This window comes from Peromyscus maniculatus, chromosome 16 (genome assembly GCF_049852395.1).
Source record: "Peromyscus maniculatus bairdii isolate BWxNUB_F1_BW_parent chromosome 16, HU_Pman_BW_mat_3.1, whole genome shotgun sequence".
In the NCBI taxonomy this organism is placed as follows: Eukaryota; Metazoa; Chordata; class Mammalia; order Rodentia; family Cricetidae; genus Peromyscus; species Peromyscus maniculatus.
The window spans coordinates 48,658,419-48,686,126 of record NC_134867.1 but is presented as its reverse complement, the minus strand read 5'-3'; the positions used below and the strand labels follow the sequence as shown (position 1 = coordinate 48,686,126).

Sequence of the window (27,708 nt, the reverse complement as noted above, 5' to 3'; positions counted from 1 at the left end):
TTGAAAATAAGGAAGAAGGTGAATTTTGTTGCCAGGGAAATGAGGAACAAATCAATATGAGGTAAAGTAGGTGCCAAATCAAAGGAAAGAGGAGAGACGGGAACATTTTTTGGACTTGTCAAAACAACTCATTATTATACCATCTGTGCCAAGGTCTTCAGAGTCAGTACATTTATTTATATTTGCTCACCAGACCACTATAACTACTTAGTATCAGCATTCACCTCTCCCAAAAGACAAGCATTGCTAACCTGATAGATATTCTGTATTCTGCATCAGCTGCCGCACTTGGTCGTTTAAATGCTTTACTTGAACCATGGCCCTGGCACAGGTACCTCCAGGCTCACAGTAGAGTCCTTTTTTATATATATATAATATTCTCATTGTTATTTAGTGTATTTGAAGCAAGGCAAAATCGCTTGCATTCAATATAATGGTACACACCAGTAATCTCACCACAGGAGGCGAAGGCGGGAGGATTATAAATTATATGACTGCTTGAAGTATACTGGGGAAGGGGGTGGGGGAAGAGAAAGGGGAGGTGGGTATGAAGCAGGTACAGGGCAGGAGGAAGAAGGGAAGGAAAGAAGGAGAGAGATGGGGGAGGAAAGGAGGGAGGGAGGAAGGGAGGGAGGGCAAGGGAGGGAGGGAGGGAGGGAGAAAGAAAGAAAAGGGTTACTTGCACACTAGCCTTCTTCAGGGTCCAGAATCTATTCACTCATGCCTCCCATTATTAGTAGTGCCACCCAGAAATTTCTGGAGAGGTAAAGTGACATTCAGCTCCCTCCTCCACAAGATCATTGCGTAATATGACATCAAGTATCTCTACAATTTAGAAATTCTGTCTTTGGAATTTCTACTTCTGTTATTTCACGAGTGACAAACATCTAATAAGACCTTAAGACTGCAGAACCTTAGCCACAGATGGAACATTAGGTAAGGCCCACCTTACATTTTGCAGATGAAAGAACTTTGGGCAACACAGTTGCTACTTGGCCAAGGTCACACATTGGTTACAAAGAGGCAGAATAAAATTTTCCTTTGCTGACTCCCAGGATCCCCTTCTTACTCATAGCACTCCCTTCTCCAAATAATAAAACACTACAGCTCATGCACTCTCATGTTTTCAGAAGCCTGATACTTTTTGGTAACTGACTTTTTGTTTTATCAGTTCAAACTTGGTTGAAACGTGTATTTTTATATTAGTGGCTTTGAGATGTTTTTTCAGATACTGAGAAACATCATGCACAAAGACACAGTGTGCAGCATACTTAATGTCAACTCTACTTGCTGCCAGAAGGATCAAGAGTGGAAAGAAAGCTGCACACAAAAGCTGGCCTGAGAACAAATCTCCAACCTGCTTGACTTGAGAAGTCCACTGAAGATAAGTAGACGCTGTCCTTCTAGACCAGTGTTAAATGGGTAAGGTTCTTTGTCATCACACTGCCTAGTGACTTAGCAGTTCTACATCCCAAGAGCTCTCTAAATGCCCATAAAGGACTCTGGAAGATATAAGGAAAAAATAAGCTAAAAGTTTATAGTCTTTGTGTCCAGGAGGAAGCCATCTTGCAGAAATATCAAGAATCATGAAAAAAGCTACACCTTACAATTGTCATTAGTATTACTACATTTTATTACAGTTGTCTTAAGGTAAGTTGATACTTATGTCCTTTTATTGCAGATTATCCTAACATGAGTTAATATTGTGTCCTTTTGCATATAGGATAAATTTACTTTTGATTAACCAAACTAATTTATAAAACACAAATTCTTATAAATATACTTGACCTCCCCAAACAAGTGGCTATAAGAATAATGTATTTAGTGCTAAAATTTCTATAGCTGATAAAGAGATTGTAGCATTGTTCCCTATTTATACGATACATTTTATTTAGTTTTATGGGTTGCAAGAGTTTCCAGTTCCTAAGACCTAGGGCCCCGTAATGAAATGCTACATTTTACAGGACTTCTTTGTTGTTGTTGTTCTCAGACTATTCCTTGTAAACTGAATAGCCTGATAAAGATACTGGTGAAGCTCTCTACGGAACTGTGATTGGTTTTAGCTGTATTTCAAAGATGATGGCTGAATAGCAGTCTTTCCTGATAGCTTCAGCAGCTGAATACTCCAACAAAATTGGTGTTTGTCATCAAATGAGAGTAGGTATCTGGTTCTTCACCAAATGATAGCTGATTTTTCTTCCATTGCTTGGTTTCACCTAACACTCAGAACTTACCTCACTGGCCCCAAAAGAAAGTCCAGTGTCTATAATTGCAGGGCAGACTAGGCAATAAGACATATTTTCCATGCTGTCCCACTGATCTAAACACCACTGAGTTGCACTGCCACCAACAGTTAAGAAAAATGCTGTTCATTCTCCAAATGTGATAGAATGGACTCTTCTTTCTCATGGACCCAAGAGTATGCACACACACAAAAATATCCTTCCATTCCCCCTTTCCAACAGACACTTAGAATCTTCTTGAGAGGAGTGAGAAACTTCAACACCCTTCTCTTTCACTGTATATTCTGCCCTATGAAGAAGAGTGCTAGTGTTAATACTTGCTTGTGTCTCATCTATTCGCTTTGAGCCTTAATATCTGAATATAAAGCCAGTTATCCACCAAGGTGAAGGACCTGTTCAATTTGTGTTTACTGACCTAGAACACAAGTGCTGATGGAAACCAATATATAAGAGAATTTTATTGACATCTACAGTGAAAATAAATTAGGTGCTTGAACAGAAAGTTGAATATGCCATCTACTTTGAGGAATCAAAAATATCCTATTTCACCTTGTACAAAGTCAAAGCCGGGCCACCAGTGAATCATTCAAAAGTCTGTGTCAATTGATAATAAATTATGCGTTGACACCCTGAATGAGAAGTAAACATCTCTCTAATCCTGCTTTTCCATTGCATTTATTGCCTGATTTAAAAAAAAAAAACACTTCATTTTTGTTTCATTCAACTCATTCTAACAGAAGATTCTACCCATCTATGCTGTGAAAGCAACCAAGGTGAGTAACAGAGCCTTGGTCTTAGAGAGTGCTGTTTGGGCTTAATAAAGAGGAGACTAGTGTGTGTCTAGGTATTCAATTCTATTTTCATGTTGTCCATCAAGGAATTTTTAGAAATTGAAATGGGACTTCATAATATAATTTAAAACGTTTAAATATTCTTGGGTATGGGAGATAAAATCCCAGGAGAAAGTATGATCTGGGACATCCAAGGTTATAATAAGAGGGTGCAGGGTCAAGGAGATGCAGGACAACAGTCCTGGGCAGGGATCATCACTTCATTCACCAAGTGACAGAAAAATGACATAAGCCCAGGCAAATGAGGTTGATTACTATGCAAATGCAACTGAACCCAGTCTCTGCTCCTCTAAACATATAGCTGCCCTTAAGCATAGACTGTGTAGAGACTCTGGGAGCCACCACAATCTAGTCTAATAGTGCTTAGTAATGAGCAGCAGCAAACCTCTGAAGAAGTCTTCTGTGGAACTCAGGATCACAGAAAGCTTCACCATCTCTCAAATAAGTCTTGAGCTAAAACCATATGATGATCATTCTATCGCTAGTGTTTAGCTCTTATTCAACACTGACCATATGAAGTGGATTATTAAACACTCAATTTGGAAGCTCTGTTTTACATTTTTATACAATATCCTATTTGTTTCTCATGGCAGCCCTGTATGAAGCAGACGCAATTATTTCTCTCATTGTACTAACTGAGCAAACATAATCTCCAAGAGTACAAATGACTTTCTGGATCGTATATAGCAGCAGCATAATTAAGAGGACAGCATAGCTCCTTTCCTTGGTCAACCCAAGCCTGACAACCTTGCAAAATGGTGCATGGGTATTTTCAGAGTCTGTGCACGTGTGGTTCGACAGCTTCTGGGAAAATAAATGTGAAAATTGCTTGGCTTGCACGGGGTAGAAGCATTTTTTTTTTATTTCCTGAGGTGTAGGCTGTTGACAGAAACTGGACCCTGGAGAAGGGAAGCGCTTGATTTAACAAACAAACAAACAAAACCTAACCTTCATGGAATATTCAGCTTTCTTGCCACTAAGTATGAGGGCCTTAGAGGCATGGGCGGACTGGCCATGGCTCAGGCTTTACAGAAATAAGTCTCTACATCTGGCCTATTGAATGCTGAATATATTGTTGCCTGATAAGATGAAGGCATGGAAACTGGGGTGCATGGTTTCCTTGGAGCTTTCACTCCTGTGGTTACAGCACAATGCCAATTGGGCCTGCATTTAGGGTTGACAGGAATTGATGTGAATCTGTTCAAACAATTTTCCTGTAGCATCAGTCAATTGCACAGAAAATGTAAGCACTCCTGCAACGAGAAGTCTGGCACCCATGCTGTTACTTGGATAATAAGTATGTGTGTTTTCCCGATTATATTTGGGTAAATGCTAAGGTCCAGGCACTGAAGAAGAAGAGAAAGTCAATGGGAAATTACCAAAGAATTGGGTTTGCCTGAAGCAAATATCATTCCAAATAAAAGAGGAGGAGAAACAGCCAAACTCATTTTGCCACTGGAGTTCTTTGGGTGTTTAGGCTCTGTAATATACTGTTAATGTGATTAAAATGGAGGCATTCAGACTTAAACGGTTGTTAAAATAAATTAGGGACATCAAAATTGGCAGGGTTTAGGTTTTGGAGAACTCCATTCTGTCAATCTTCCCTGGAATTTAACCACTCCAATATTAAGCTATTGTTTTTCGCGATGTGAAACTTGGCAGAGAACAAAATGAACAGAGCCACAGCTTTGGAGAGAAATCCACTGAAACTCAGCAAAGGACTGCTGTCTAAGAATGCCTTTCTTAGAAGACCTGAGCTAAAACAGCTATTAACTAGGTAAATCATACTAACTAAATATGTATCTCTCACATCTGTGTTCTTTGCATGTTTTTCCTTTGTGGATGTGTGCAAATACACATTTATGGATGTACATAAATGCCAACTGTACCATTAAGGTGTTTATAATTGCTGGTGGAATATTAGCTGCTGTTTATTTTTAGAAGTCAATAAGAAAGTGTTAAAAGCCAGCAAATTGCATCAGAAATATGTTTCCTGATTTGCTTTCAGACACTACATGCATGTAATCATGTTGTATATGTGCACATACACCACTCTGATTTATTCACATGCATGCACCTGCACATGGAGACATTTTGGATGCCTGGGGAGCAAGCAGAAGGCTACTCATTAGAGTGGGGCTAGCCACTTTAGGATCTGCCAAGTCTCAGTCAGTCTTAGCACTGTCTACTTCGTTAGATTTATAAAATTATTTTCCCCTCCACCTTCTGCGTCTGTCTGTGAGCATACTTTCATTAGGATTAATTAAGGATGAGCACCCACCCTAAATAGGTAAGTAGGTAGCACCCTCCATTGGGCTAGGGACTGGATAGAATAAAGAAGAAAACCAAAAAGGCTCTTAAAATAGTCGCATTCCCCTGTCTCGGTTTCTTGTCTAAAATGAGGGTAGAAAGAATGTCCTCTGCCATGATAATATCCTGCTCAAATGCATGGGACCAAACAACCATTGACTGAATCCTTTGAAGCCATGAACCAGAACAAACCCTTTATTAAATGGTTTCTTTCATATATTTTTACCATACCTAAGAACAGTAAATAATAGACCAGGTTAGTTGAAAGTAAATTTTTGAAGAATGTTAACTGGATGCCCCCTTGTGATGGTAAGTATGCCTCACACTTCTGCTCTTTATCTCTTGGCTTGTCTTCACATCCTCAGACTTTGTAAATTCAAATACAAAGTACTGAAAATTTGGGGATTGGTTTGGTGGCCTATAATTTAATAAGTTCTGGATAGGCTATTTCCAAGAGAACATAACATCTTTCCCTCATAACACACACACACACACACACACACACACACACACACACACACACACACACACACCTGGACACATGCTTACACTAATATACAACAGCATTCAGAATTTTATCAGTGTTTCTTTATGTGTGTGCTCACAAAAGTAGAAATAGCATTCACTTTTAGTATGTTTTAATGATTTCCCTGCAGGTTATCCAAACAGTATCTCTGAAAAGAATACATCAAAGGCCACATTCAAATTGTCTTTTGAATGATGCCCTTGCCAGCCATGAAAATGAACTCTTTCCCAAGTGCCCAGGGGCAGTACTAAAAAAGAATCAGGCACTGGCCTTAATGAAAATCCAGTTCTAGGACTAGAAGCAATTTAATATACTGTATCTTTCCTCCGAGGTCATGGCTGTGTCTCAAGAAGGTTCTAACAAACAGTACTTGGGAATAAAAAGGGCCACATGTAAAATATCTACTGGGGAAAGATCTTTGCTTTACAATGTTCATGTACAGAGAAGAAAATGAAGTCTTCATTTCCTGTGACACACCAATGATGAACCATTTCACTGGTCAGGTAAAAAGCAGAGTGAACTAACTGTAGGTCTGGAGTTCTAGTCAACTGAGGCCTTCCTTTTGTTTAGTTTCTGACCTTGGCCGAGTTAGTTCTTTGGTTCAGGATTCTTATTTGTAAAATCAGCATGAACATGTCAGCTTCCAAACCGTTGTGGCTGAGGACAACCAGAGCAAATGACTTTCAGATGTCAAAATGATTTGAAATTAAACGTCCTCACAAACATGATTTAAGATACAGAGGTGCACTGGGGGAAATGGCCACATGTTCACTGAGAAGGGCAGCTCACTGAAGAAGAAGAAACCAGGCCAGGAGGGAGAAGGGTCTCACACAGAGGCAGGAATGACAGGTGCCAAAGCCGGTGGTGTGTATGTGTCCTTTCCAACTCTGACTCCCAAGCACCCATTTGAGTTGAATGGCCACGTGGCCAGTTTGAGATGAGTGTCTAAGCTGCTAAGGTGTGTTGTGGTTGTCGATGTTGCGAAGCTTCTTTTTCTACCCCTGGATTATTTGGTGCAGCCGTCTCCAGTGTCTGCCTGCTTGATCCTTCCCCGTTTTAGTGCTAATGTAATGAAGAGGATGACTTTGAAATGATCCAAAACCCTAGTTGATTCTCCAGCTGGCCATAATTGTGAGTCTTCGACCTCAAAATCCATACTAAAGTCTGTTGCCGCTAGAGCAGTCTAACAAGAGCACAGGGCTGGGAGATGAACAGGGGGAGAACTGAAAGTGAAGGCATTAGGTTAGATTAAACCTTACCAATGGAGAAACAGAAAGCTACTCTCTGGTCTCAGAGGCTGGCAAGAGCAAGCAAGATTCCTTTTGAGAATCAGGAACTCTACATGGATGCACTTCAGAAAACATTAGCAGGTTTCTAAATTGCTAATCTCCTCAGTGTCCCCAAGATACGTAGTCTTTCTGAAATGGTTTGTGGCATTTCATTCCCATTTATACTTCATTTAAGACATGTCCCTCATCCTTGCCTAATATGAGTACATTTCTAGGCACAAAATCAACTTGGTGATTTTTGTATTTTAGCGCATATGAGCAGGTATATGTGCACATCTGTAAATGTGTATATGTATATGCATATAGATACATTGGTACTCTGTGGATGCACTGGAACTTTAGATGGTGGGAGGAAGATGAGTGCCATCTCGTGGAGAGCCCTACCATTACATTTTTCAAATTGCCTCTATTAAAACATTTTTTCAAAAAAATTCCAAACTACTATTCTTTGGGGTAAACGTTTTCTTCTTCTCTTTTCAGGTTGCTTGCTTGCATAAATAATAAGGGTCTTCTGAGTAAACATCACACAATCCGATGTGTCCTGATGCACATGAGGGAATGCACTGTGGATGGATATGGAGAGTGTGGTGAGTCAGCAGAAAACAAATGCACTGTTGACCAACTCAAGCAAAAATATAAAAGTAGTGACATGACATAATAAATAAGTCCAGGATTCAGGCGTGTCCTGTGACCACTTTATAGCCCCATTATAATGTTCATACTCTGTTCATGTACAGCCAACAGCTCCTAAGATGTACATGTATATTTTCGTATGTCTCAATGAACTGGCCTCATAATCTATTGGCTTCTCTGTAAGTGTAGCCTAGAAGTAGTATCAGCACACTATTGAACCAGTTACTTAAGATACATATGTACAAAAAAAAAAAAAAAAAACAAAAAACAAAAAACAAAAGCCGGGCGGTGGTGGCGCACGCCTTTAATCCCAGCACTCGGGAGGCAGAGGCAGGCGGATCTCTGTGAGTTCGAGGCCAGCCTGGGCTACCAAGTGAGTTCCAGGAAAGGCGCAAAGCTACACAGAGAAACCCTGTCTCAAAAAACAAAAAAAAACAAAAAACAAAAAAACAAACAAACAAACAAAAAAAGATACATATGTAGATACATGCTTATGTATAATCTGCTGTAGGTAGATATCATAGGTTAACTTCTTAGCATCACTCTGGTCAAGGTTCTCAATTCATATTACAGGGGCTGGTGAAAATCCACAGGAAAAACAGACTTCTATAAAATAATTGTAGGAGATAGTTAATCGGCAGGAGTTCGTGGTTTCACATAGTTTGATACTTACTGTACGAACAAGAGTGAATAAAGAGAGCCCTCCTAGAGCTGTTGACAGTAAGTGGAAAAGACGTGAGTAGTAGAAATTTACATGCACCCTTCCATCCATATATAGTCAACGCATAGAAAGCTGGTTCTGTGCACAGTACTGCACCAGAGTTATCACAAGGGAGCCATCAGGCAAGAGTGGACCAGCCTCCCTGCTCTCAGGAGATGTGTGTTCTGGTAGAATAATATGGAAAACAGGTAAGTAAAATGTACTGTTCGTTGTAATATCCAAGACTACAATCCTTACAAAACTTACGAGAACCATGGAGATAAAAGAACAAAAACAGATGAGGTCGAAGTCAAGAGAGAAGGAATTCAGTCTTCACCCTGTATACAGAGGGTGAAGGGAGTGGTGGGCGGCTCTGGAGCCAGCCTCACTTGAATCATGAGTAACAGAGAAGATGAAAGAATTACTTCCAAAGTTGAACTTCCCTAACTGGAGTGAAGAAAGGGAGGGTCAGTGCCACACTTCAGCAGCTGCCATGGTGTCTGCCTGCTTTCACCAGGGCTGCCTGGCTTAGGTTCCTGGTGAGTTTTCTGCTTCCTTTTGCCCTCTGGCAAATCACACAGCCAGAGCTGTGTTCAGCTTGGCTGAGGTTTTTGTTAGGTTGGTTGGTTTGGTTTGGTTCAGTTTGGTTTTTGTTTTTGTTTTTTGTTGTTTTTTTTTCTGTGCTTTGCATATCTCTTCCTCCACAATTTTCACATATCCTGGCACAAGTTTTGATAATTACTGAAGCTTTTCCCCACTTCCTCATCTGAGAATAGAGTCTAATTTTTCATACTCTGACATTGTTCTTCTTCTTTGGGTCACAAGGAGGTCCACCATCTTGTCCACCATCTTGTCCACCATCTTACCTGGAAGTCTAAGATTATTTTTACTCCAAATCAGGTCCTCTGGGTTGTTTTGTCTGTTCCTGGTATGAGGTAATTTTTGCACTTTTGCCCAGGTTATGTTTTGCTGGGACCTTGTCACAGTCAGTTTCAGTTGTGAACTTGACACCCTGGGAAGAGGGAACCACAATTGAGAAACTGCCTCCATTGGATTGGCCTGTGTGCATGCTTGTGGGGGTGTGTGACTAACTGATGTAGGAGAGCCCAGACTACTGTGAGTAGTGCCTCCTATAGGCAGGTATACCTATAAAGGAAGATAGATGACTGAGCCAGTAAACATGTTCCTCCATGGTCTCGGCTTCAGTTCCTGCCTCTAGGTTCCTGCCTTAAGCTTATGGCGTGGCTTCTGGTGTTGATGAACAGTAACCTGTAAGGGGAAATACACCTGTCATCCTCTAAGTTGTATGTGATCAGGGTCTTATCACAGCAACAGAGAAGTATGATTGGCATAACAAGTGGTGATCAAGGCTCAAGACACTGACTCAGATGGGGTATCCTTTTATCTGAATCCTGGTTTTATGCTGGCTTAGATGGTACCCACTTATTTAGCAATTCTTCACTAAATTGCTCATGGTTTAGTTCAAACCCTCCCACTAAATACATTTTTCTCATGAATTTCTTTAAAATCAGTTGTTCTTCATTCATAAAATGCATTACATTTAATTTTACTTTTTAGAGATTTATGTATTTTTATTTTATGTGTATGGGTGTTTTTCCTGCATGTATGTATGTGGACCATGTGTATGCAGCACCTACAGAAGCCAGAAGCCAGAAGCCAGAGTCAGATCGTCTAAAACTGGAGGTACAGATGGTTGTTAGTTGCCTTGTGGGTGGTGAAATTCAAACCCAGGTCCTGTGGAAGAGCAGCCAATGCTTTTAACTAACTACCGAACCATCTCTCCAAACCCTACATTTAATTTTAAAGACATAAATTTAAGAGTCAATAGGCATGATTCTATTTATGCTGACAGAAAGTCATTTTCTTAGTAACAGTGTATCCATTCAGCCTTCCAGGTTGTTTTTGAATCTTGGTGAAGGCAATGGTACACTGAACCAAAAAGAGCTTTTGATAAAATGGCTGAAATGAAACAAGAACAGGATTTGTAATGTTATTCTATTATTTTAATGCTCCTCTAATCTTCCCAAAATAAAAAGAAAGATCTATCTTCATTCTATCATCTCATCTCATAACACTATCGCATAAATCTTGCTGAAATAGAAATGCATTATTTCAGAAATATTCTACATCTTTCAAATTAAAACCGAGCACTGAAATATTAAGAAGACATGCGTCCCTATTTAGGGATGAGCACTCAGCACATTCTTATTCTCTGCAAGGTGGCCAGTTGAGGGTCTCTGTGTTAATTACCATCTGTTTCAAGGAGATTCTTCTCTGATGAGAGCTGAGAAATGCTCTGATCCATGGTTACTTCAATAAATCATTGGAAGCTGTTTGACTATGTCCATTTAGCAGAATCAGAGCATTGGGTTCTTCCCTGGGGCCTATGACCTATCTACCCATAGACTCTTGGCTCCTTTAATGGCACCAGCCAGAGGTGCCTGGAAACTATGTTATTCAGCCAGTGGTAGTTACAATGTTATCTAGGTACAATAGGACAGTTGGACATATGAACTCACGGCATGCACAAGACCTGGGCAATCTCCAGTCAGATAAAATCCCAGAATAGGAAAGGTGGGCACAAAATCTCACCCCCAGCTGAGGAACTGCTAGGTTTTGGAAGCTATTAGGAGAGGGGGAGTCTGCATTCTTTAACAATGTAACCCGAACCCCACAGAAGATTACCCACATGCCATGACAGGTCCCACTCCCAAGACTAGCCAGGTAACATAAACTGGACTAAATGGGAAAGCAAGGTGGGGGAGGGAAGAAATCATAAAGTTCAATGCAAAGGGATAGGAGGAAGGAGAGGGTAGTTACAGAAGGAATTGAGGGAGGGGGTTGAATATGTCTTAAAATGCATTATTTGATTTTCCTAAAGAATTGACAAAACTATTGTTTAAAAACTAAGGAAAGTAACTAGATTATGGCTCAGTAGTGGACTACTTTCCTAATACATGCGAAAATTGAGATGCAATACCTAGTACCTTGAAATCCAACAATCAACAGATCAATAGAAAATTTAAACAGGGCCAAGATCTCTATTAGCTTTGTTTTCCAACGTGGCCATGACTTTATTGCATATATCAGTATTGTCTTGGAAAAAAAAAAAGACTTCCAAATAAGATGGCAGATTGGGAGTTGCCTCTGTGTGACACAGTGAAAGAGAAGAGTTGGGATATGAAAGAATCAACTCTACCCTAAAGAAAGACAGAAAAGAGGAGAAAAGGGAGTGATTGGAAAGATGATAGTTATGGGTATACAAAAGGATATCCGCCAAAGGAACTAAGACCCAGGCAGCCCCAGTTATGTAGACAGGGTGAGAAAAGAAACCACATCCAAAATGGAAGCTAGGTGGCCCTGGTGAAGGTAGACTGGGTGTCCAACCTATAGAAATGCTCCTATAAGCCTCTAATCCTGGTTTGGGTGTAGATGCAATGGCAGTGCCTTAGATAGAGATCTGTGACCAAGTGCCAGCTTGAGACAAAGCCTGTTCTTTAAAACTGTTATCCTTGGGGCCCGAGAATACGGAGCCATTATTCCTGTTATCAATAGATGTGAGAGACAGAGCAATAGGAAGAGATTCAGAGAGTGAGAGGGACAGAACTGACAACTCCAGAAGTGTAGATGACAGGAGGATTCACTCAGGTGTTGAAGTGTGTGCAGAAAGCCCCACCCTTGATGGCTAAGGAGTTGACATCCTTATCTAAGAATACTTTTGGAGTTTGATAACCCTTAGCCTGAGATCATTGTTTCAATAAACCTCTGGAGCCACTTCTCAGTGTCATAGAGGCTGGGACATTTAAAACTTTACAGAGACACCTACAGCTGCATCCTTCCAGCATGATACTTGGTCAAAATGCCAGAAGTACAAATCAAATAGACAATGTAGAATCTATTAAGGGGAAAATGTCAATTTACTTACAAAGTCAGACTCATCAGAATGACATCATAAATCTCAATAGAAAACATAAATCTGAGGAGCACATATAACAATGTAAATCAAGGCACGAAAGTAAATAACTGTCAATTATGATTAATTTAATCACAAATTGATTTAATCACAAAAATTACATTGTAGAATTGACAGAGTAGTAAGACACTTGAAGACAAGCACAAACTGATCAGTGACCACCAAGCCAAAAGTAAAGTAGAGGCTTAAATGAATTCTATATAGAGAGGAGGAAGAAATTCTCAACCAAGAGGCACAGCAGAATAAACATCATTCAATGAATAAATGATCAAAGAAGATTATGAAAGAATCCATGTCTAACACAGTACCAGCAAACTCCTAATACAAGAAGTAGAGAAATAATAATGACAAAAAATAATTTCTTTATTAAGAAATTTTGTATTCATTTTACATACCAACCACAGATCCCTCTCTCTGCATTCCCCCCCCCCCCCGCCCACTCCCATTCCCGCCTCCAAAAAGGTAAGGCCTACCATGGGGAGTCAACTTGGTTTGGTTGTCTCTGTAGATTTCCCCATCATGATCTTGATGCCCCTTGCTAATAGAATCCCTCCTCTCTCTTCAACTGGACTCTTAGAGCTTGGTGTGGTGCTTGGCTATTGATTTATACATCTGCATCCATTATGTCATTGCTTTTTACTTCTGAGTAGTACTCCATTGTGTATATGTATCACATTTTCTTTATCCATTCTTTGGTTGAGGGGCCTCTAGGTTGTTTCCAGGTTCTGGCTATTACAAATAATGCTGTTATGAACATAGTTGAGCAAAAGTCCTTGTTGTATGATTGAGCATTCCTTGAGTATATGCCCAAGAGTAGTATTGCTGAGTCTTGAGGTAGATTGATTACCAATTTTCTGAAAAATTGGCATACTGATTTCCAAAGTGTCTGTATAAGTTTGCACTCCCACCAACAGTGGAGGAGTGTTCCCCTTGGTCCACATCCTTTCCAACATAAGCTGTTATCAGTGTTTTTTATCTTAACCATTCTGACAGGTATAAGATGGTATCTCAGAGTCATCTTGATTTGCATTTCCCTGATGACTAAGGATGTTGAGCAATTCCTTAAATGTCTTTCAGCCATTTGAGATTCTTCTGTTGAAAATTCTCTGTTTAGCTCTGTAGCCCAGTGTCTGTGCTACTGTTGTTATATTTATGAAGTGATCTCCGGTGTCAATGTGTTCAAGGCTACTTCCTACTTTCTCTTCTCTGAGGTTCAGTGTAACTAGATTTATGTTGAGGTCTTTGATCCACTTGGATTTGAGTCTTGTGCATGGTGATAGATATGGATCTATTTGTAATCTTCTACATGTTGACATCCAGTTATGCTGGCACCATTCTTGGGGGCCTGAGGTGTCAGATCTCCATGGAGCTGGAATTATAGGAGTTGTGAGCTTGACATGGGTGTTGGGAATGCAATCCAGGTCCTGTGCAAAAGCAGAATGTGCTCTAACCACTAAGCAATCTTTCCAGTTCAACTTATTCTCATGGAGAGCTCATTTTAGGCCATAGAAGTCTGAAGAAGTAGAGAAAAACTGAAATTACTTCTTGTGTCTTTTCTGGGTATGCTAAAACTGGGTATCAATAGTAATACAACAGGAAAGGACATACTGAGAAGGTAAACATTCTATTTAAATGACAGAATAGATAGCTGAAGACATCAGAAAAGACTTTTTAAAGTTATCAGAATCAAGTGGAAAGGAAGCTTCTCTCTGCAGAAGCCCACATTCACACTTCAGACTACCCTTTTCTTAAATGCCTGCCTTTCTATTAACTTTCATGCTAAGTCTATATAAGAACAAAAACAAAAAAGATTCTTCTTAATAAGCTCTGACTCTGTTTCATAAAAACGTGAATGCATAACTCACTAGAATTTTTGGCAGGCAGCATATACAGTTATGCAAGGAGAAATCTTTAGTTATTAGTGCTTACATTAAAAAGCCAGAGGTGTTTTAAATAGCTTAATGATGCAACAGAAACACAAAGTCAGTAAGCGGTAAAAACAATAAAGATTAGAGCAAAAATTAATGAAATGTGGCTCAAAAGAACAATACATAGAATCAATCAAACCGAGAATTGATTTTTTTAAAAGATAATAAGATTTACAAAACCAAAAGAAATTTTGAAGAAAAAATTGATCAGATTGGAGAGGGGATTCAGCCACTTGGTATGGACCCATGATCCCCTTTGCCCCCTTTTGGCCTTTTCTTCTGGCCCATAAAACTCCTTTGTGACTCTCATAGACCTGCAGAACCACTCATTGCCAGGGACCCCACAGCCATTATACTTGGCTAGGACCCATTGCTGACAACTGGCATTTTTTTTTGTCTTTATTGTTTTTTGCTTGTTTTCTTGTTCTTATTTCTTTTTCTTGGTTTTTTGTTTTTTTGTTTTTTGTTTTTTTTGTTTGTGTGTTTGTTTTTTGAGGGGTGTATTTTTGAGGGAGAAAGAAAGAGAGAAGGAGCATAAAGTTGGGTGTGTAGTGAGATGGGGAGGATCTGAATGGAGTTGGGGAGGGGGCAATAATGTAATCAAAATATGTTATGTGAAAAATGTTTTTAACATGAAGAAACCAGTGTGGTACTGACATGAAAGCTTCATCCCTATTGGCTAGTGTTCATAGTACTAGGAGATGATGTATGTACTACCAAAAGCAGAGAAGTAAATATCAGTCTTACCCAGCTGTGAATCCTGTGACCTATAATAATGACTAGCTTGGCAAAACATGCCACTGATACATTAGTGGCATGGTTGTCGTAGGAGTAACCAACCACCTTCTGATTAGATTTACTGTCTATTCCACAAGTTGAAACCAACACCTGGCACTGGCCTTTAGATGGAAATATTTCCTGGATGATATTAGATATAAATTTTCTTTATTATTACAGAGTAGGCACAGGGATTTCCTTGTGTATCATCCCCCTCCTCAATGGGTTCTATGCCATTAATCTCAACCCCTATATCCAGGTTAGATCCCCAGTATTCATTGGCACCTGCTGTTTTATGTGTTGGATCCCAAATCTTTGGATGAATTCATTTAGTGCTGTATTGGTGAATGTTCTATGAAATAGCAAAATCTCAACTGTGAAAAGCCATAGATCCTAATGCTGGACAATGCAAGAGAAACATAGCTTGTTATACGCAGTCTTGTATTTTTTCCTTGACTGCATGAGTCTGATTTTCATGGTCTAGGCCAGTGGCCCCATAGTCTTTGCCTTTTATAAACACAAGCAGAGAGCCTAACATATTCACAACTCACAGAGTCTCAGGTATCCCCATAGGTCAGAGTTTTTAGGACCATCCTGGTGCTGGTGAATGCTTTTGTTGTCTTCTATTCAGTTATAAACTATTGTGGCATTTGAGTGACTCTAGTTGAAAACCCAGGTGGATGGGTGGTGAACATCTCTGTGCCTGTGGCCTCTTGCATCCCAGAATTCAGCCCCTTTGTGCTTATCAGTTTCCTACTTCTGCTTCAGAACAAAGAAAAGAACATTTCCTAGTCAATGTTCAGTGTTGTAAGTCTGATCTTTTGGTGTCCCTTGGCCATTCATCCCATTATTGATTTTGTCAGGATGTATTAGTGTGTGATGCACATCTCATGGCACAGATGGGATGACAGAAGACAACTTTGTGAACTCAGTTTTCTCCTTCCATCTTTGTGTAGTTTCCAGGAACTGAACTCAGGTTTATACTTTTGCTTGGCAAGACCCTTTCCACCCTGAACCTTCTTGGTGGCCCTTGGTGATTCATTTCATTATCTGTTAACATTTATCAGAGTCGTAGCATATGCAGTGCTACTGCAAACAAAGCTAATAATGCTCCTTCCCCCAGGGATGCATCATGTACACAGTTTATACAAAGATAATCCAATATAGCTCTGTGAAATAGAGAATTGAATTCCAGAGGTGTCCAAGGACATTTGAAATAGTGTGACTACAGGACATTGCTGTATTCAAGGAATTATGGGAAATCTGTGTTCAAGTAATTATGGGAAATCTCTCATTTATGTCTTGTAAAGGTGTGAGGGAGATTTTTCTTGAAGAAAAGAAAAAAGGTACTGGGTTGGGGAGATGATGGCTCATTGCTTAAGAGCACTTGCTGCTCTTGCACAGGACCCAAATTCAATTCCTAGCACCTGCATCTGGCACCTCACAACTGCCTGTAACTCCAGTTGCAAAGGGTCCAATGTCCTCTTCTGGCCTCCAAGGTCACTACACTCACAGGACATGCACCCATACAGATACTCACACCTACACAAAAAGAAAAAGAAAAACAAATCTTTAAAACAAAATTTAAAAGACAGGAAAGAATGGGTACTAGTTGGGGGTGGGGAAGAGGGGCAGTGGGAGCTGTTTTATGAGTCCTAGAACATTGTGTTTACCTTTATGACCTCTACGGTTATATTCTATACTTTTGAAATGTTAACATTATTTCTTTCTTTCAGCAAAATTACCACATCCTAGCTTTTACTAATTCCATCTCTGTCACACTTGTTTTCATTTATGTCTTTTAAAGAAGCCATGTATTCTATAGATATTTTTAAAGATTTATTTATTTAAAAATGCTTTTGGGCTGGAGAAATGGTTCAGTGGTTAAGATCATTGGCTGCTCTTCCAGAGGTCCTAAGTTTGATTCCCAGCATCCACATGGTGGCTCACAACCATCTCTTATGGGATCTGATTCCCTCTTCCGGTGTGCATGAAGACAGGTCACTCATATACATAAAAATAAATAAATAAATAAATATTTAAAAAATGCTTTTAAAATAAAATGAAAAAAAAAATAAGATTGGAGATGAAAATGGGAATGTTGCAACAGAGTCCAATGAAATCCAGAGGATCATTACAGAACATGTTTTTTGAATTTCACTCAAGAAAAGAAAAAACCTTGAAAAGCTCAAAGAAATGGATAAATTGCTAGATCCATATGACCCAGCATATTCATTACTTTTGTATTGCTATGATAAAATACCCTGACAGAAAGCCACCTATAGAAGACAGGGTTTAATTTGGCTTACAGTTCCAGAGGGAGAAAGTTCATTATAGTAAGGGAGTCAGGGAAAAAGGCAGGGAAAGTGTGGTGCCGGGTGCAGGAAGCTTGATGATCACATTTTCATCCACACACAGAAAGCAGGGAGAGGAGAGAGAGACAGAGACAGAAGATAGAGAGATGGACAGACAGAAACAGAGAGACAGAAACAGACAGATAGACAGACAGACGAACGGACAGAGACAAAAGACAGAGAGATAGAGACAGACAGAAACAGAGAGAGAGACAGAAACAGACAGATAGACAGACAGACAGACAGAGAATAAGTGGTGAAGTGAGAAGGAAGGCTATGAAGGTTCCACCCCGACCCCAATGGCATCCTTCCTTCATCAATGCTCCACCTCCTAAAAGTTCCATAATTTCCCCCAAACACCAGCACCAGCTGGGGACCAAGTGTTCAGATATGTGAGCCTGTGAGGACAGCTCTCATTCAGAACACCACACTTACCAACATTCAATCAAGGCTCTATAAACAGCTTAAACATTTCCATAGTAAGACTAAAGAAGGAATGGCGTGCACATCAGAGAAAAGCCCAGGACTGATGGATTCTTTGCCGAATTCTACTAACTCTTTGAGTAATGCTTCTCAAAGTATGTGATAAAATAGAAAGGGGAGGAACACTACCAAACTCATTCTAAGGAGTGAATAATACCCTGCAATAACAAACTATTAAGACAGAACAAAAAAAGGAAACTACAGCTCGATTTCCCAAAAGAACATAGATACAAAAATTCTCAATAAAATACTTGCAAAGTGAATTCGTGGATATATTTAGATATGACCAAGTCGATTTCAATTCAGTGATGCAATGTACATTTGCACATGTTCAACATCTGCACATCAGGAAGTATAATACAGTTCATAAACCGACTTAGGAACAGGAATTGCATAGTTACCACGATAGACACAGAATAGGACCCTGACAAAGTTCAAGTCACTTCATAATATAAGACCTGAAGAGTCTAGGAATAGAATAATAACAGGGGGGAACTCTATGAGGAAAGGAAGAGGACCAGAAAGAATCGGGGAGGAGGGAAGATGGAGGATAAGAGAGTACGCAGGATTAAACTACAACACTCTGTATGAAAATATTCCAATGGAGCCTATTATTTGTATGCTAGCTAAAGATAACTTTATAAATGAATACATGAGACCAACCAATATTGGCTTGCATTTTTATCCCTGCCATAGCACCAAAATCAGACACACACACACACACACACACACACACACACACACACACACGTATACACCAGATTTTAATTATTAGCAAAACTGAATCAAAAGTTAAACAGCCCTGGGCATAAATCTATGAGAGGAACTGTCAGTTTGCAGAGGCATCATTGGGAATACAAGTATAAGAAATATCTAGAAGAATTCCTCTGAGAAAAAGTTAAAGAATCACTTTGATAAAAGTACTGGTGGTTGATTTTTGACAAAGAAGCCAAAACTGTACAATGGGAAAAAGAAAGCGTCTTCAACAAATGGTGCTGGCACAACTGGATGTCAACATGTAGAAGATTGTAAATAAATCCATATCTATCACCATGCACAAAACTCAAGTCCAAGTGGATCAAAGACCTCAACATAAATCCAGTTACACTGAACCTCAAAGAAGAAAAAGTAGGCAGTAATCTTGAACACATTGGCACAGGAGACCACTTCCTAAATATAACCCCAGTAGCACAGACACTGAGAGTAACAATTAATAAATGGGACCTCCTGATACTGAGAAGCTTCTGTAAGGCAAAGGACATGGTAAATAAGACAAAAAGACAACCTACAGAATGGGAAAAGATCTTCACCAACCCCACATCTGATCTGATCTCCAAAATATATAAGGAACTCAAGAAACTGGACATCAAAATACCAAACAATCCAATTAAAAAATGGGCTACAGAGCTAAATAATGATACCACTTTTGGGCATGTACCCAAAGAACGCTCAATCATACCACAAGGACACTTGCACAACTATGTCCATAGCAGCCTTATTCATAATAGCCAGAACCTGAAACAACCTAGAGGCCCTTCAACCAAAGAATGGATAAAGAAAATGTGGTACATATATACAGTGTAGTACCACTCAGAAGTAAAAAAAACAATGGCATCATGAAAGTTGTAGGCAAATGGAATCCTGTTGAAGAAAGGGAAGAGGGATTCTATGAGCAAGGAGCATCAAGACAATGATGGGGAAACCTACAGAGACAACCAAACCAAGCTAGTGGGAACTCATGAACTTTAGATCAACAGCTGTGGAACCTCCATGGGACTGGACTAGGCCCTCTGCATAAGCAAGACAGTTGTGTAGCTTGGTTTGTTTAAGGGGCCCCCTGGCTGTAGGGCCATAATCTATCCCTGGTGCATGAGCTGGCTTTTTGGAGCTCATTCCCTAAGGTGGGACACCTTGAACAGCCTTGATGCAGGGGAAAGCGCTTGGACCTGCCTCAAGTGAATGTACCAGGTTCTGCTGACTCCCCATGGGAGGCCTAACCTTTTTGGAGGAGGGAATCAGGGATGAGTAGCGGGAGGGAAGGCTGTAGGGAGAGCAGGAGGAGGGAAGAGAGGGGGGATCTGTGGTTGGTATGTAAAATGAATAAAAAATTTCTTAATAAAGAAAATAAAAGAATGAAATAAAACTATACAGTTACCCCCCCAAAAAAAGTACTGGTGGGGGATTTCTAAGATTCATGATTAGGTTACAGTGGCAAATGTCCTACCTGATTTGGAGGATAGCAGGTCATGTGAGGGCAGGTACATGTCTGCAGAGCGAGTTGCTGAGGTCACCAATTTAATAGCTCAGCACAGCTGTGAGCTAGCCTCCTCCTATAATCAGGACTATCCAACAGACAACTTCTTTCCTTAGCATATGTTGAACAACTGTTTTTCAAACAATCTAGAAGGACAAGTTATTAGCATGCATTCTTGATTAGGTAAATCCCAGGTCTCAAGAATATAACAATCTAAAATTCCAACTAGATGTTGGAAAGTAAAGAATCTCTTGCACTCTGATGACCAACTCTCAAAATGATCCCCCTTCCTTGTCCTCTATAATTTGTGACTCTCCATGGCCAGACTCAGATTTTCTTAACCATTCAATAATTAAAGACTGAGGGGGAAAATACCCAACTAAAATGCCAGGGACAAATAACTGAGCCACAACACAAGAACCTCCTTTACCCACAGGCAGGGCAAGACTACCCCTTGGAGAGCTTTGCCTATTCTTTGAGGCCAAAGTTGCTGCAGGCTATTTCCAACATTTCCCACAAGCTCCATAAACATGGTTACTGCAGATACAAAAGCATCAGATTCATCCAACCAGCTCCAGGCAAAGAGAAGAACAGTATAATCACGGCAGCCCTGAGAAATATTTAATGAGCTTTTTTGAAAAGTCTTTTTTCAAATCTTCTAGAAGGTAAAACTGTGAAAGACATGGCCTTGATAGATCTCTGCATCATTCTCATCAGACTGGAGAAAATTAGAGTGTCCTCTTGTTAAATGGGAAAGGTTAGCATTTAATAGTTAATGAAGCCAAGAGAATCTGAACAGATAAGAGCTGTGTCTGCCCAGGATGCACTTGGACAAGCCCAAGTCCTCTTATCTCATCTCAGAAAAGTCATCTGTTGGCAAGACACTGTTTTAAGCAGAGGGTGACAGGACCAGCCGCATGTACAAGAAGAGCTGCATCCTTTTTTGGGAGAAGAAAAGGCTAATGAAGGATAAAGGAAAGGTGGTGCTTTGCATTTTTTAAGTACTATAGCAACAGACAGACTTTCCCCCCTTAATTTGAAATATGAACCTCCTAGTAGATGTGCTAAAATACTGCATTATAGGCATACCATGAGACTCTACCTTACCTTGCTGCTTATGCTCTTCTGATAATGATCTTCACACTCAAGATTCCAGTAGTGAGAAGGTGCTCTGAGTCCAGTGAAACCCAGAGGGAATGGAGAGGAGGGTAAACTTTCTCATAGAGGGGAACTCAGATAGCTTGTCTTTGAAATAAGGGTTATTTGAGGCCAAATTGTGAGTCAAGTTGTAGTCGGAAGTTTTTCTGTGTCCGGGCCAGCCGATGATCATGACAAATATCTCTCACTTGTGTCCCCCAAGTAAATACACAGAGGCTTGTATTAATTATAACTGCTCAGCCATTAGCCTAGGCCCATTACTGACCAGCTCTTACACTTAATTTAACCCATAATTTCTATCTATGTTTAGCCATGTGGCTTGGTACCTTTTCTCAGTTCTGCCTTTACATCTTGCTTCCTCTGTGTCTGGCTGGCGACTCCTGACTCAGCCTTCCTTTTCCTAGAATTTTCTTTGTCTGCTTATCTCACCTATACTTCCTGCCTGGCTACTGGCCAATCAGCATTTTATTTATCAACCAATCAGAGCAATGCATTCACAGCATACAAAGCGTCAACCATCATGAAGTAACTTACCACAGGTCAACCCCCCTACCCCTCGTTTTAATTGTTCTTTGGGATAAACAAGCCCAACCTCCTAATTCCCTTGAAAGTACCACAGTTCAGGTTGTGATCATTCCTTCTGTCAAAGCTTTAGCCATTGCTCCCATCACCATTTCCTCCTTATTGCCTTGGTACTGTTGTAACAAATGCCTCTTTGTACTCCTACTATGCTGACTATGTGGGACATAAGCCTCTGTTCTCTTTTATCCTCTGTCATTTTGTGTTCAAATTCTTCTTTGTTTTTCTTTCTATTATCTGATGTTTCCACTCACATAAACTTCTCTCCTATCCTTTCCTATCCTATAGCTATGTGTCCATAACTCCCATATATCTTCAAGCTGTTTCACTGAGTATCCCCTTCCATGTTTTTGCCTTATCTGGTGAATAGGTCCCTGAGAAGGCATTACTTCTTCCAAGTGCAGATGGCCCAACCCCCAACCTTCAGTAACATGATCCAACATTCTCTTCATTCTCAATGCCATATCCAGGCCAAGGGCCCCTTCCCATTCAAACTTCTTGCTCATTTGAGACTTGAAATACCATCTCTTCTCACCATATGCCTTTACCATATTATTTGGCTGTTCTTTCAAAGTACCTGGCTTGTAGTCTTATTCTTCCCCTGATGCCCATCTCCATCCTGGTTCACTTTCCTGTTCACATCACTCCATAGAACACCTTTGCCTCTGAAAGTTTGATCATGTAGTTTTAATAACTGTCACTTTTTCCCATTTGAGTGCACCATTCTTGTGGTCTCACATTCATCTCTGAACACAATGCCTTGTATTTCCTGTCTATAGTTTATGTTCATCAAGCAAATTTACTCCCTATACCCTTCTTTTTGTGCATCAAGCTTCTTCAGTTTGTTGACAATTTTGCCTCCATGGTGTATTGTTCAGGTCTCATTTATTTGCTGTCTTTTCAACATCCCAGATAGACTTTCACTTTGGACAATTCAGCTCTAAGACTTCACAGTTCTACTTCTCATACCAACGATGACTGTTATATGATCAAGTATATTTGACACTCGATACCTCCTGCTCCACTCATCTTTTCAGTGATAGCTGTTTGCTTTTCTCTGCTACTTTAACAGATCATCCTGCTTCTAGCAGATCTCTGGGTCTGAGTGGAGTTTCTTCTAGATCATTGTCTAGTCACCAAATCAGAGGACCACTCTATATCTTCAATGTGACTTTGACATATGTTTTATTATCCATTATAGATTGACTTGTCGTTTTATGCATTAAACTGGTTTATCAGTCTTGGTCATTCATATTTAAGTTCACAGTAAATTCTGCATGAGTCTTAGCTAATCCCTTTTTTACAAGGTACCATGAATTGTGCTGAGTAGATATTGTATTAGAAGTCATAAGTGTCAATATCCACATGCTCCCATATCAGTAAATATTTCTAAAGTCCCATTTTGATCTCTCCTCTCTTTGTCAGAGAACTTCCTCAAAGTCCATGCTTCATCTTCTTAACTGTTTTTCATCCTCAGCTCCATCCTAAGGACTTAAGATCTGTGTTTAATTCTTAGTTGATATTTTACTCATATGAAATACAGAAAATTTCTTCCTTATAGTCAACTCAAAGATTCATGTTACAACTTCCTCAGTGTGAAACAAAGAAGTAGCCCTGAGTATTGATTGGTGAAAGCCGTTTGACTCGTGGGAAAAATTTAACCCAAAAGCAACTTAGAAGATGTATATTTAGAGTCAAGTTATTGATTTTATTCATTTTCAAGGAATAAATCTTAAAGTCTACTGTATGCATAATTTTTCTTATATTGGTTTTATTTGAAACGTAAAAAATTTTAAGTACATATTTATGTTTAAGAATTCTATTCCAATTTCTCATAGAGAGGTAAAGTATTTACTTGTATTCATTTTAAAAAGTATGTATCCTTTTCCTTTTAAATGCCTGGGATAATATATATATATATATATATATATATATATATATGGCTTATATTGTAATAACTAAAAACTACCTTCTTTATTGTAAGCTAGGTTAATAATCAAAGTTATTTTATATGTCTATTTATATACGATCAACATTATATAGTTCTCAAACTAGGGAACATCAATTTTCTTACATCAACTCAGGGATGGTAATAATAGTATGGGCTAATGTCTGTTCCCACACGGCTTCAGCAAACTAAAGTTCCATGAAGGCCATTGAAAATATGCTGACGTGGCAGGGAACAACTGCTTCCTCCTCCCTTGTGTTTGCCAAGTCCTACAGTTCTTCAACTCCCACTGAACTAACCGGCCCCATCCGCTCGTATAGCTATTTCCTCTCTGAGAAATTACTTTTATTTTTGTATTGGAATGAGTCATTCTCCCCCAAAGAATGGATAGGGTCATGGGTGATCTTCTAGTGGGGAGAGGACAGGCTTTTATGCTCTAAACAGTAGGGAAGTGCCCACACCTCCTGAAGTGCAGAGAGAATGATTCAAAAGCCTGATGGCGTGATTGAAGGGAAGGCTGGGTCATGCTACCAGAAAAGGGGAAGTGAGGATGATTCAGAAGCATAGGACCACTGATTGAAAGCATATTTTTGCTTAAAAGTTTGGGCGGAGAGTGCCATCATATCGTGATTTAGCTTGCTTTATAACACAGAAATGAAGTAAGAATGAATTTATTTAACAGAATGACTTAGAGTTATGTAATAATGCATGGTATGCATCAGTGTGTATCCAGCCTGAGAGCTTTTCTCAGTTAAACTCAATGTTTAATCCTTATTTTAATGTTGCAGCTTAAAAAAAAAAAAAGCCTTGTGAGTCTTCAGTTAGAGCTCACAGCCCTTCATACAAGAGAATATAACACATCATTATCAACCTCTAAACTGGGGCATGTTGAATCTTTCACCTATTGATAGAATTGGTTTGGTTTTTTTTTAATATACAGGTCAATTTCAGTGACTTTCCTCTTTAAATGAAACCTACAGTGCCAATTCTCCTTGCGAGCAGATTTTCCATGTGTTCCAACTTCTCCATCATGCAGTGTCTGTCTGATTCTCCCTCTCTATCGACCAGAGCTCCTCTGAATTCATCAATAGCTTCTCTGCCTTTATCTTTGCTCAAGCTCCCTCTGCAGCCTGTTTCCTTCTTTATGGATGGGAAGATACTTTAGTCCTTGTCAATTCCCAATATTGAAGAAAAAAAACAAAACCCAGCAACAACAACAAACAAACAAAAAACTCATGTCATTTGGAGTGAATAATTTCTACTTTTCCAACAAGAAACAAGCTGGGGAAAGTCACAGGGCCAGACCTACCATTCTGGTCTCCCTTCTCAGTGCACCGTGGACTCTGCCTACAGCTCCTCAGAAGAAGGAGTGTATTCTGTGGGATAAAAAAACAGGAATTAAGAAAGTTCTTGAACAACAATCGGTAAAAATGAATCCTAATTTAATTTGTATAAGTTATGATGAGCAGCTGGCAGGCACACATCACCAAGAGAATGCCATTGCGCTCTTCAGGTGTCCATCATGTCATGCCACCCAATCTGTGGCATAGATCCATGGTCTTCTGCCTTTGTTTGTCCAAGAAATAAGATTGGCTCTGTACTATTAAGTTCTTGTTCCTTTTTAAAATTTATTTATTTTTATTTTGTGTACATTGGTGTTTTACCTGCATGTATGTCTGTGTGAGGGTGTTGGATCCTGGAGTTACAGACAGTTGTGAGCTGCCATGTGGTTGATGGGAATTGAACCTGGGTCCCCTGGAAGAGCAGTCAGTGCTTTTAACCACTGAGCCATCTCTCCAGGCCTTGTTCCCTTTTTTAACTGAGAAAAGCTCTCATCTCACGCTGATGCATACCACACATTATTACATAACTCTAAGTCATTCTGTTAAATAAATTCATTCTTGCTTCATTTCTGTGTTATAAAGCAAGCTAAATCACCATACGATGGCACTTGTCTGCTCTTTGGAGGTAATGCAGAGATTAGGGATGTGGCCCCTGCAGGACTAAGTCAATGAAGATAATGACCTCACATGGAATGTGTCACACCTGAATGTGAGAAGCAAGGTTCTCAAGGACTTCTAAACATCCTTTATATTCTTTTAAAGATAAAAGGGAAAGTCCTTTTTTGTGATAGTTCAAAGGGGTATTCCGGGGTCCAGACAATTATGACAGTTGGTATTGGCTGGAGTGCTGCCAGGAGCATTGGCCTTTCCAAGGAAGTCATTAGGGATGCAGGTCCACAAGCCAAACATCAACATGGTGAATAAGAAAGTCTATGGAAGCCAGGCCTCGATGGTGCACACCTTTAATCCCAGCACTCAGAAGGCAGAGTCAAGCAGATCTGTGTGAGTTCGAGGCCAGTCTGGTCTACAGAGCGAGATCCAGGACAGGAACCAAAACTACCCAGAGAAACCCTGTCTCGAACTGCCCCCCCCCAAAAGAAAGAAAATCTATGGAGTCAAGGGTCCCAGTAACCCATATTTATCAAGTCTTCCGGGCTAACATTTGAAAATCACTGCTAGAGTTTACTAATCAATAAATAGAATAAATGGGCAGTCCACCACCCTTCAGTTCTTGTTTTAATAATGTTCACTATATTATAAGCAATTAGTTACTGCTTTTGGCTAAGGTCTGTCTTTTAAAGTTATTTGGTATACTGAAAGTCTAAATTTTGGAAGTGGTTTGAAAGAATACATTATTTTGAAGGATTTTTTTTTTACTTGTGCTTTTGCTATTTTTAAATTTCATTGTATATTCTGGACATTAGAGAACAAACAGTCAAAACTCAGTATGAAAAGGGGCTCAGAATTTTATAATTAAAAGGTAACTTAACTATTAACAGACCTTACTCTTAGGAATTGTAGTGATGCAATATCCTGAAAACATCTCGTATGTTCTAAGACAGTGGAATTTTTGCTGGACCTCATAGCCAGAGTTAGTAATACACCTTAAGGTCCTGCTGTATATTTAACCTGTTTGTTTAACCTGTCTTTAAGAGAACAGTGTATTGATGTCTGTGGCCTGTGTTACCTCGGGGGGCCATAGGAGCCATACATGATGAAATCAGAGGGCCATGCTGAGCTGGTCCCACCCTTCACTGGCCCTGGAAAAGCTGGCCCTGCCTCTCATTGGATATGACAGCAAGAGAGCTGGCCCCGACCACCACAGGAGAGCAAAGCCCTTTGTTCGTGATCGACAGGCTCAAACAGACAGACACAGCCCAGACATAGGGACAGATTCACAGGATATCCTTCAGGCAGGCCCAGATTCAGACTTGTACACTAGACAATCAAGGACAATGGAAGACACGGGGAGAGTGAAGCAGGTCTTTCAAATCTGGACTCACTCTCATTATACGACCCCATGGGGAAGTGCTTTGATTTCTCTCCTTTATGTGACATTGGTGCATTATTGATGACTCTGAGTTTACTACTAATGTGTTCAAACCTACCTCGGTGAATCAAGATGGTAAAAAAAAAAAAAAAAGGTATCCTTTGTTTTCTGAGATTTGAGCACACTTCATTCTGTTGCCTCTACTCTCTTCCAGGAGAAACTCTGATGTTACTGCATTTACGCCGATCTCATAAATCAAGGTGAACGGCATTCATCATGATGCTAGGTGTGTGAACTGGAAGGAGAGAAGCAGGTGAGTAGAGGGGAAAGTGCTCTGGGAGGCTCAGC

General features: G+C 39.9%; 1 long non-coding RNA gene across 2 annotated transcripts in view; it reads left to right on the top strand.

The window, feature by feature from the left end:
* Positions 1-775: 775 nt before the first annotated feature.
* Positions 776-27,708, top strand: part of LOC121823223 (uncharacterized) — a 49,216-nt gene continuing 22,283 nt past the window's right edge. Inside the window, exons 1-5 of one of the 2 annotated variants that reach the window (XR_013045094.1) lie at positions 776-1,422; positions 6,262-6,433; positions 7,700-7,806; positions 8,426-8,572; positions 27,575-27,673. This is a non-coding gene — a long non-coding RNA (uncharacterized LOC121823223). Of the gene's footprint in view, positions 1,423-2,940; positions 4,872-6,261; positions 6,434-7,699; positions 7,807-8,425; positions 8,573-27,574; positions 27,674-27,708 lie in introns of those variants that run through there. The other variant, XR_013045093.1, reaches the window with a different exon arrangement.